This window comes from Ptychodera flava, chromosome 18 (genome assembly GCF_041260155.1).
Source record: "Ptychodera flava strain L36383 chromosome 18, AS_Pfla_20210202, whole genome shotgun sequence".
Lineage (NCBI taxonomy): Eukaryota > Metazoa > Hemichordata > Enteropneusta > Ptychoderidae > Ptychodera > Ptychodera flava.
This window is the reverse complement of record NC_091945.1, coordinates 34,407,651-34,417,714: the sequence shown is the minus strand read 5'-3', so window position 1 is coordinate 34,417,714 and position 10,064 is coordinate 34,407,651. Positions and strand designations below refer to the sequence as shown.

Genomic DNA, 10,064 nt, shown 5'->3' with positions numbered 1-10,064 from the left:
GGAAAACATTAAAACTCAACCTGTGCAAATGCATTGCTGTGATACAAGTATGTTTAGCAGCAAGAAATTATCAAACAGATGCTGCTATGACTTTTGAGAAACACACTGATATTTATTCTATGAAAATACACTAAACATGAATATGGAAATCCAACTGAAACAAAAAAGGAGGACATGCAACACCTTATATCTTCAGTCCTTAATTGGAGCTGTTGATGGGGCTCACATCAGAATTGAAACACTGAATTTGTAACATGATTCCTATAACAACAGGAAGAAGTTTCACTCTATCATTTTGCAGGCAGTATGTTACACAACTCTGCTTTCAATTCACAGAGCTCTATGCAGGCTGGTTAGGTAACAGCCATGATGAAAGGGTCTGCAGGAATTCTCAAATATACAGAGCTCAGAATATTATTTCCACCACTGACAGTCATCTTGTTGGAGACAATGCATACCCTTTGTCAACATATCTGATAATATCTGTCAGAGATTATGGCAACCTGACTATTCAGCAGGGGATTTTCAACACTCAGATCAACGCAGGGCCAGAAACACCACTGAGCAGGCATCTGAAAGGCAGATTCTGAAAACTGCAGAACTTCTCTGCAGATGACACTGATTTGTCAATGCATGTGTTAAAGCAATGCATCTGAATACTGAATGATGAAGAACTTCTGGAGCAAAATTTATTCATTTATTTTATTTATTTATTTATTTGACACGTAAACAGGCTCAAAGGCCCAAGGACAGACTCCAAGAAAAGAAACAGAATACAAAAAGACAAACAGTACAACAGCAACACACAAAATCAAAATAAACAGAAAGAATTTGAAAATACAGTATGTTCAGTATGTATACAAAGAATGGACTCAAAGAATAAAATTGTCTTGACACAATTGTCTTAAAAGTAGTATTAGTTGAAAATATATGGACAGAAATGTAATTACACGGTGCATTAATAGTCTCAGGGATGAAAGCAAATTTACTTATATTTAACCTGCAATGTGAAATGGAAACAAGTTGTGACAAATATCCCATTTTACTTCCCCCCGTAATCTTCTGCTCTGCATAATGACAAGATTGTGGATGACATTGTAAAATATGTAGGGCATTGTTTCAGTGGCATAAATTATTTCTTTTGCATCTATGATTTTACTACATTACTATGTACATAAATGTCATCAATATATCTCATTTCCATACAGACCATCAATCCACCCTACAGAGACATGAAATCATTATCACAAACGTGTCTTCAAAATGCTATAGATATTGCAAGAGCACAAAAGACCTGTAATACTTGGCCATTAGAATTTGTCAACAAAGGACAGTGAAGGAAGAAGACAATCATGCGATTCAACGTACTGTATATTATTAATAAATACCCTATTTTTATGCAACAATTTTTTCTCATCTGATTCAGTTTATTTCTAATGTGGAATTATGGGTACAGTAGTCTTTGTCAATTTCAATTCTTTTTAAAAGCACAAACTAATTTTTATTCTATGTAGGTTAATTGAGTGACCTTTTGGATAACAATGGTGGGTTTCCACATCTCAAAGCAAGTATTTTGCAAAAATGTATTTTATTATGATTTATTACTTTGAATGACCAATTACTACAGACATTACTAATGCGTACATTATTGTTAACAACATTTTGTAGCAGTATATGTCCTTCGAATGTACTCAATCTCAAATAATGATGTATGTGTGTTTTTGTAATTGATTTCAAGTATGTATGTTAATTTGTTTCACTTTTAGTTTTGAGATTTGGTTTATGAATGGTAAAAACTTATTTTTTTACATTTATTTTAAATACACAAGTCCCTTGGATGGCTTCTACCCAAGGTTTACAAGAGGTGATGGGAATTGCCTGTTCAACAGTATATTTGGTTTAGGAATGGTAAAGACTTATCTTTTACATTTATTTTAAATACACAAGTCCCTTGGAAGGCTTTAACCCAGGGTTTTCAAGTAGTGATGGGAACTGCAGTTCAACAGTGTCAGCTGTACACTGTTGACAGGCAATGAACGATTAGCAGGGCTTCTATGCATTTGTAGAGGGATATATGGATAAATTCATTTCCCTCACTCTGTTGAACAGGTGCGTTATATTTGAAGTAAATGTACAAGCTTATGAAAAAAATATTGAATTGATGCAAAGTGTTTTTATCTCTGTCTTTTTAGAAGTCATATAAAGGTAATGGTTCTGATGGGAATAAAATTAACACGCTGTGTCCTACAGACTGCAGTATGAGGGTTGGATGAAAAGTTTTGAGCCTAACTATGAAAGAGCTATTCAAGATCAATGAAGCTTGGTTTGCATTTATTTCAACTCATCAGATGACTTCCTAGAAACGGGACAAACTATAAATGGAAAGTACTATTCTAACCTATTGAGGGAGTTATAAGAGGCTATCAAAAAATAAAAACGAGAAAAGTTGAGAAAAAGGTGTCTTGATCCATCAGGACAATGCTCCACCCCACAAGACAGTCATTGCCATGGCAACAGTGAATGACTGCATCTTCAACTTTTCCACACCCGCAATACTCTCCTGACCTAGCACCCGCAGACTTTCATTGCTATAATAAATCAACCAAGAGGGAAAAGACCTATCCTAGTAGAAGTTACCGGTATACAAATGTATGTGATGGCTTTATCAAACACCAAAAGGCAAAGTTATCTCATCATATCAGGCATGGAAAAAGAGCAGAAATTGGTTAATGGCTTGTCAAACAGAGTCCAAGTGAATACAGACTTGCTTGTCTCAGGAAAGTTAATAAGGAAGCTGTTATCTTTGGAAAGTAAAATCAAAACAAGTGTATCAGAAAATTTCATCTGAAGAGAACTGTATTAACATCTAAGGCTCAATATGAAGATCTTATCAACAATATGAATAATCTGAATGAAGAAAAAGGTGGGAAAAACATAAATGGTTATATCCAAGAAATTCATTTTCAGCCATTGCAAGTGGTCAACTTTACAGTGATTCTATGCATCAAATTGTGCCAAAGAAAGAATGCTTTCCTACTTATAGATGCCATAGGATGCATTGCAAAGTCACTACTAATCATGAAGAAAGAGATCCTTTACTATGCATTGGTGACAGCAAACAAAGCATTATACTTGTTTTCACCTATTCCACTGGCAGATTGTGCCAGCAAGTTAGTGCATCCACTCAATACCATCCATGATTCATTTCCTCATGAAATTCCAAAGACCAACCAAAAAGAGGGAAATTTATATCACCACAAAGAGTAGAAATGGACTTAAGCTGGGCTATTATCTAAGCTGTCCTGCTTGCAATCAATGCTCAGGATGTAATCAACTACTTGCTGCAGACCTGGGCAGTTATTGTGACAAGAGTGTCAGGAAATTTTGTCTGAAGGGGACTGCAACATCTAAGGCTCAATATGAAGATCTTATCAACAAGATGAATAACCTGAAATAAGAAATAGGTGGGAAAAACAAGTGGTTACATCCAAGAAATTTATTTCAGCCACTACAAGTAGTTAACTTTAACGAAAGCAGGTGATTCTATACAGCATGCTGAGCCACAGAAAGAATGCTTTCCTACATATATATGCAATTGGATCTGTAGTGGAGACACCAATGAACCATCATGAAAAAGATTCTTTGCGTTTTACAATGCATCAGTGACAGCAAACGAGGGGCTACACTTGCTTTCCCATAATCCATCTATTCCATTGGCAGATTACGCCGACAAGTGATATCACGCAATATCATCCAGGATTATTACCTCTTGAAATTCCACAGAACAGCAAAAAAGTTTGGGAAATTTGTATCACCACAAAGGGTAGAAAAATGGACCAGCTGGGCAGCTCTTATTCTTCTGCTAGCTCTCAATGCTCAGGATGTAAAAAAAATTACTTGCTGAAGAAATGGGCTCTTCTACGTGGTAAATGGGTAATTCCCACTTATTTCATGATGTTAAACAGATATCTATGCAGCTCATTTCATTCATGCCATCAGTCAAAATTGGCAAAGAAATATCATGAAAAAGCTGTGAAGAAAATTCCAGTTATACATCACTTGACTGTTACAGAATATACCAACTTATATGATGCAAAATGCAACAGAACTTGTTTACCTTATAACAATCATAACAACCTAGCCAAGATGCACAGCTCCAATGGAAGAAAGCTTGGTGAAGCCTAAAAAAAGATGACGAAACTTAAAAGATGAAGACGTTCATCCTGACATCACCAGCTGTGAAATTGCTGATGGTAAATATGTAACAAATGCAGGCACCACCATCAGGGAAAAGTCCCCCTATTTTCAACATTGTCAGAAGGTAAAAAATGTCAGTACCTCTAACATATTTGACCAAAGAAGACAAAACATTATTAGCCAAGAAAAGAAATCCATAACAAAGCATCTCATATATTCAAGACCTGAAGGATAACTACCTCCCACTCATACTATTATGGAGTGGTTTAATGTAAGGGATCTTGGCATGATATCAGGATACACAATCATCAATAACTGAAAAAGAAAGCTCAACAAACGCAGTACGTTGCTGAATATTGGATGAAAAAAATCAAAATCAACTTTCTCCATTAAAGGTATCACCAAAAATGGCTAAATTCTATTTGCTGATGTACAAGTCAATCAAACCAAGATTTGAAGATATTGCCATTTTAGCCATCAAGCAAATAAAATCCAACAAGACATCAAAGACTCTACCAGTATAGAAAATGCTGATAAAAAGTGGCATAGGAACTAACATTGAAAGCAAAGAGTGCCGACAATCCCCCTACAGTGCCAAAGTAAAATGTTAAAAAGAATGTGGTACCTCGGCAAGAAGAATTAGAAAACAGGACATATCCAGTACAGCAGTAACAGCTACTATAAAGACACAATTGATGACATTCAAGTGCAATAAGCAAGAACCACAAAAGGAAAATTTGACTACACATCGTGGTACTGGGAGAAAACAAGAACACCTGCTAAGGTCAGATTAAATGCAGCAGCTGAAGGTATCACCAATCACCCTACTTTTGTATCAGTGTCTTCCATGGAATATGGATCAACAGTGGCTGCTGATGGATCAACAGCTAAAATGACCATTATATGACCAGCTGATAATCTACCACGTCATACCGTGTACGTGTAGAGGGACAGCTATTCTATAGTGGTTCATGAACCACAGTAAGGAAGTAACAATTACAGATACTTCTTACAAAATCAGTAATGGTTATTCCAATTTCCAGTCAAATCAGTGGAAGGTATCCTGAATCACAGTGTACTGGGAAGCAGAATTCTTTACTCATTTACCTCTATTGACAGCAAATCAAACAATGCCCAGGACAAGGAAATGCTCAATGGTAGACTAGCTCTCCAAAAACAAGAACACAGGAGATGGCTACCCTACCAACTTTGAGGTTAGAAAATTTCATTTACTCTTTCATGGCTGAAAAAACTTATCACTGATGGTTATATAAAATCATGAAAGTGCCTTAATGGAAAGCACTTGGCTACTTAAGTATTCAAACTGAAAAATGTTAACATTTAATGAGTATATGGACTGGGAGGTCATAATATGTGTTATGCTAACTCTTCAGTAAAACTATATTTCCATGAGAGCAATCAAAATCATATCTTGAACATTAAACTTTAAAACCAACATACAACATACTCTTGCATTAATGTTTTAGTGTACAATGGCTGGGTGCTGGGATTGAGGCTTTCCATGCGCAGCATTGTTGCTGTGGTCTTTGAAGGTCCTGCTAGTTCCTGCCAGTGTGACTTGTAAGATTTTTTCCCTTCTGTCATACGTTTCCCTCTGTGCCACTTGGCATGCAGTTGTGTTGCCAAATGAAGATTGACCTTGTACCCTCAACATTGTTTTTCTATAGTGTGTTAGCATAAAGTGAATTATAACTTGCACTGACTGTCACTCTTACTGTATTCCATTCCAGTAGTGTCAGACACGTTCCAAATGGTAGCAAGTATTACCTCCAGGCAGCCATAAAATACTGGTTTAGTCTTGGTCAGGTTACATGGTGTTATAAAGTCATCAAAAATCCATCTGAAACAAGGCAAACCAGAAGAGCTGTTAGAGAAAAACTTATTGCAAATGGATCAAAGGGGATGAAAGAAACTCATGTGTACACACATAATGAATTATACATACCAGTATAATAGCATAAATTTGAATCAATGAGCCATTTTCTAATATCTCCTGCTGTGAGGGTTCATGGTTTCACACTCCTAAAAAGATATTGCCATTCTCATCAATGTACCAGTAGTAACCTGTAGAAATTCAAAACAGAGATAATATTTTAGTATTTCAAAGGGCCTCAATAAATATAATGTGCATGGTCTACTGGTTCCACTGGTGTCGTAATGATTAACATTGGTGCACTGGCTACAAAAATCACCTTGAATGAAATATTTCACTGCATTATTATTAGCTTTATCAGGGACGAACAGACTGTATCCAATTTACAGCTTGAAGGAAAAAAGTAGCACCAATTAGACAATGAATGCCAAGAAGCTATGCTTTGAGAACCATGTATTCGCCACATAAACACTAGATTTCAATTTAAAATTAGGGTAATCAATATATCATGTAAATTTTGTTGATATCACATATTGTCATAGCAATATTGTCTGTAAAATATTTTGGATAGGAGGATGATGATCTTATAGTTGTTAAAGTGTCATGTGGGACATAGTGTACTGCAGCCTTAACTTCTATTTCTATATTATGTGCATATTTATGAACTGTGGTCTTAACTTCTACTGTATCAAACTTATGCATACTTTTCAATGAAACGAGTCCTTTGTAGGTTTACCCATTTCACTTTGAATGTCTTTCAAAGCTTACATTCAGTATTTCAATCTCTAGCCCTTTGAGTTCAAAGGTACTTATGAAATAAATCCTTTCAAAAATATCAGCCAAAACACTGCTATTATAGAAGTCTCATTTTTTAGTCTCAACATGTTTGTGTTACTGGTCATATGACAATCCATAACTTGTAAAACTTGGTGAGAAAAATTTCACTACCTGTTACTCCTGACAGTGGTGAATCTAAGGACTGTGTCCTGTCCCCTTTTTTGCATACCTTATTCAGTAATAATATTTCCTGTCAGGTGTATATCAAGGTTCTGAGAATGGGGTATCCTTCAGCTACAGTACTCACATGCACAGTTTCGCTGATGGCAACCACTTAATTTGTTTATTACAAGTACTGGTGCTTGACATATCTATCATAGCATTGCTTAAGACCTCATAAACCAACAGCAGAAATCTGCATTATATATGTACCACTTTGCTCTTTGGGTTTGCTGTCTGCGCTGAGAATATGTTGGAAAACTTAATTATTAATGCGGGGAAGCAACCGGGAACCCGCAAATTAACATGTACACGAAGCACGTCTTTTCGATGAACAATTGGACACATGTAATGCTAATGAAGTTAAGTTAACAAGAGACAAGCTGCTATTTACCTGAAAAGGGGGCTGGGCTGACCTTCATGAACCTTGGAGTCAAAGGTCTTTAGTGCACCCTGAGTTCATAATTTTACCCCTATTTACAGATTTTGGGCGGATCATCTCATGTCCATGTTTGCCAAAAGTCAACCCTAAGAAGAAAACACTCTTTGTTACAATTTACCTAGATTTTGGAACTTTGGCAGTTAACGATAAAGTCTGTCAAATTTGGTTGTGGGACTTGATTTGAAATTTGCATAAAATCTATGGCAATGATGTAAGCCTTACACATGCTCAGACTGATCTACTGTCACATATACAACATGGGAAACCACCTTGAGAGTACATGTATTCATCTTTAATACATCTTGCGGTTTAAGGTATACAGAGGAGGGATAGACTGACTGAAAGACATTGGATTTTAAATTAAATGTTTTAGTCAGTCATGTGTCGCTTCTATTTCTGATTTCTCATTTTTTTGGGAGTGGACGGAAGACTACAGTATAAAAGGCATTGAACAATTGTATAGCATTCTGCATACAATTGGACATAACTTTTTACTGGATACAAATTTTTATCAAAATGTTTGGAAAAAATTGAGAAAAGCTGGTTTGGGTTATATTTTATAAAGGCAACAGATATTGACTTATTCACTCAAAGGATTAAATTTCAAATAAATTAATTGCATGTCTTGACAACTCAAAAGGAAGAGTTGGATAAATGCAAACCAAATGATAGCACATATAGTTTGTTTCTGTCATGGTAAAAGGAAGTTATGTAACATGGATTTCTCTCTTCTGTATGGCTTTGCAATGTTAAATGTTTGACTAGTATGATGGAGATTTAATTAACATGGTGATGACCCTCTTGTCTCTATTGTGAACTACATGTATATTTTTTTTTAGAAAAATGGTTGAGATAAACATTGAAACAAGCCTTACTGCAAATGTGACTTACCTTGATGAGTTTTGTTCAACTTAACTTTTGGTGTCCCACTGTACTAAAATAGTCCAAACTTTGAGCCCTAAAGGAGAAAGACATGAGAAAGAAAAATGAACATTACCAATTGGCATGAAATAGATTGAACTTAATGGATTTCAAATTTTCAAATCTCAACTTAGAGACAAATATTAAAACAAGCCTCACTGCAAATGTGACTTACCTTGTACTTTGTGCATGGGTGATGTCAATAACAATTTTCACTGATACAGACTGTCTTGGCAGTTTAATGTTCAATCTTTTACACAGTATTTTGAAGAATGCAACGAGAAGCTGTTCAATGAAATGCGATGTGAGTTTTTAGTTTTCAATTGTTTTAACTTTTTACAAGATCTGATCTTCATTCAGCAGGTTTCAACTTGTCATCAAGCTGTACATCAACAACACTGAAGATTCATGTAGTTAGAGTAATATATGTGCAATGCAGTAATTGTTTTTTTTCTGTATTTGGCAACTATACAGCCTGTACGACATCTGAACTTTTGTCAATTGATTTATAGGCAATGTGATGTAGTACTAGTATTCATAACCTCTTAACCTCTGTACTGTCCCTCACCATACATGTACAGTGTCCAGTGTCCTGTATGTGGCCAGTCGCATTTGAATAGACAACTTTGTCTCTCGCCTGCCTTCTCAGACGCTAGACATGGTCTCACACACAAAGTCACTGTAAACACTTCTGCCAACTTAATTGAAAAAATGGCAAAATTACGATATAAATGATGTACTGTACATGGTACTTGGTAGTAGAAGTTGTCTGACACCACTGCACGCTTGCGCAGACCAGTGGAAATGAGTGAGAAAATCACGTCCACAACGAGCAACTTGCTTTACAATTTATTGTCCTTGTAGATCTACAAAATTCTTTCTCAGAGAAACTATAACATACATGTCGAACAAAAATTTTTAAAAGCTACTTACCAAAATTACCGAAGTCTTCGCATGACATCACCGAACGGTTGGTCGTACAGAGAATATTTCGGCGCACTTGCCGCTATCCGGCCCAGCCAAGTCCCACTTTCATCATGTCGCCGTTGAGGGCGTGCTGGAACGTTGACCCCTGTCATCACTGTATTCAGCGTATGGCAATTAATATGAAAACTGTGCAAGCAAAAACATTATCATTTCAACCTTTGAACATTGCTGTTCTCTTAGTCATATCAGCTAGGTTAGCTTAATCTTCCCTGAAGTTCTATAAACCAAGGCTTTCCCCTCCCTTTACCCATTTTCGGTACACTCAGTGTGACAGTTTTCGGACAGGGTAGTGAATTTCACCCAAAGCCGTTTCATAAATGACGAGCACTACGAAATCTTATTATCATACCTTTCGAAACTTTGTTGTGTTTATCCTCAAATTGTTAACACCGACAGAAGTGGCATTTAAGGGGTCAAAGTTGCTAAATTTTTGACCCATGTTGAGTGCGTAGTAATCGGACTGCTATTGCAATAATCGGACGTCGTATTTGGAACATGATTATAGGGGCAATGGGACTGGACATAAATTACAAGGGGGGGGGCGGTGTTTTTCGAAACACCGCTGCGTCAAAAATAATGACCCTTCAAAAGTTCATGCACAAAAATTAGTGACCCTCCCCCTTATCC

At 36.3% G+C, this 10,064-nt stretch overlaps 1 long non-coding RNA gene across 2 annotated transcripts; it reads right to left on the bottom strand.

Moving 5' to 3' along the window:
- Window positions 1-675: 675 nt before the first annotated feature.
- LOC139117466 (uncharacterized) lies at window positions 676-9,484 on the bottom strand. 2 transcript variants are annotated; one of them, XR_011548542.1, is made up of 5 exons: window positions 9,384-9,484; window positions 8,421-8,487; window positions 7,482-7,615; window positions 6,164-6,282; window positions 676-6,058 (listed from the first exon to the last, which is right to left on the bottom strand). It is a non-coding gene; the product is annotated as an uncharacterized lncRNA (long non-coding RNA). The 2 variants fall into 2 exon arrangements; XR_011548543.1 differs by lacking the exon at window positions 7,482-7,615.
- Between the last annotated feature and the right edge of the window lie 580 nt (window positions 9,485-10,064).